Source organism: Hakea prostrata, chromosome 3, assembly GCF_041222555.1.
Source record: "Hakea prostrata isolate BN-2017 chromosome 3, UWA_Hpros_2, whole genome shotgun sequence".
NCBI classification, from domain to species: Eukaryota; Viridiplantae; Streptophyta; class Magnoliopsida; order Proteales; family Proteaceae; genus Hakea; species Hakea prostrata.
In genome coordinates, this window is record NC_142602.1 from 65,394,862 (window position 1) to 65,396,663 (window position 1,802).

A 1,802-nucleotide genomic window follows, 5' to 3' on the forward strand; every position below is an offset into this window, starting at 1 on the left:
AGTGATTTTCATCACTAAACCCAACAGTTCCGACGGTGAACTCCTCCGGCACTGGAGAAGCAAACGTTGAGTTTTCCAAAACCGTTATCCACTGAGACCGATCCAGAGAAGTGAATTACGAAAACCTTTTACGGAGTAGAGGAGTTGAAGACTTCAGAGACGATCTTTGCCAATTGAAGCTTCAATATTTTCTGTGCTTTCTCTATTGACTCTTCATGTTTTGAAAAGCCATGCATCACAACCAAGGCATTGAAGGGAATACGTATTGATTTTGGAATATGCATTTGTAATTTCTTACAAAAAAAAAAATGTGTCTTCCATTCATCCTCATAAAACAAAAAATAATCACTTAGAAATACACCACCAGCTGTAATAATTACCTGTTTTACTCTCATCATTCTCATTTGACCCTATGACGAATGCAAAGATTTTATCACAATTTGGTTGTACAGGAATCACAAGAATAGACAGTATAGAGGATTTGAATTCGTGGTTTGAACATTCACCATAGATGATGAAACTTCACTGTATTCCAACGCCATAGTCGGAATCTTCCGCGTGACAAGTGCAGCGACCTATCTGAAACATCGAATTGGACTAGTACTTAATCCAATCGTCCAATCCTTCAGAGCTGCCATTGCAGTTGAGCTGCAAAATTGTTACAACTTTTTAGACGATGATGATAACGAGCTTTTCGGTGGTCGTTTTCGACTACTCGATAGAGGGAAGGGCTGTGCAGTGGGTTTTCATTGGCAGCCCTGGCTCCAAGAAGCACGTCTATGCGGGAAAGCTCTCCAAGCTTCTGCAAGTCCCTCACATTCCTATGAGCAATCTTGTTCGTCAAGAACTTTCTCCTCGTTCTTTTCTTTACAAATAGATTGCAAATGCGGCATATGAGGGGAAGCTTTTCCCTGAATATAATTTTGGTCTTTTGTTAAAGAGACTCAAAGATGGCTATTACAGAGGAGGTGAAACTGGGTCCATCTGGGATGGCATTCCTTGAACTCGAATTCCAGCTGATTGAATAATTAAGCCTGAAGAAGGATGCTCCTCCAAAAGAACCGGCCCTACTTTGGATTTTTGCAGGTTTCCACAGAGCTTCTTCTTCCTCCATGGCTCCATCGATTGAATGCGTTGGAGAGCATATGTACCCAAATGTAACAGGAAGATCCAATGCTTTCCATATCACCATCGCCATCTTTGTTGCCCAATAAATAGAAGCAGAGGAAATCAAAGAAATCCGTGGAGCAACGAGGGAGCTCTTCTATTCATTTTACACGGCTGATCACAACGAAGTTCAAATCTGAACACATGACAAGCAGATCACCAAAGAACAATTTACCTGGCCTTAAAGCTTTTCAAAAATCTCCTCAGTTTCAGAGGATATCTTGGTATTATTTTATTTCATGATTAATTTGCGAAACTGCTACTGCTGTTGCATCGTCTTCTCAATGGTGCAGGTGGGTGTGCACAACATAAACAGAAACATGGAGCTTTGTCCCACCTTCAGAATATTTCCTGAGTAGTGGACCATTTCTTTTCCAGAAACTAAATCTTGGGAGTGATATTCCGAAAGACTGATGAAAGGTGGAGAGTCCTCCACTTCATCGCCTGCCGCTGCGTCTTTCTCAACTCTAGAAAAGCTGAAAAATAATGTTGCCGACCAACCATAAGAAGAGAACAAGAGTAATCAGCAATCAAAGCCATGTCCAAAAATTCGAACGCGAGCAAACTAGCAGCAAGAAAAGTTAAGAGATCTCAAAGCTTCAGAAGACATTCTGAAATGCTGATGCATCCCCTGT

The 1,802-nt window shown here is 41.2% G+C and overlaps 1 pseudogene; it reads left to right on the forward strand.

Moving 5' to 3' along the window:
• Window positions 1-412: 412 nt before the first annotated feature.
• LOC149022780 (putative adenylate kinase 7, mitochondrial) lies at window positions 413-1,024 on the forward strand (annotated as a pseudogene).
• Window positions 1,025-1,802: the final 778 nt, after the last annotated feature.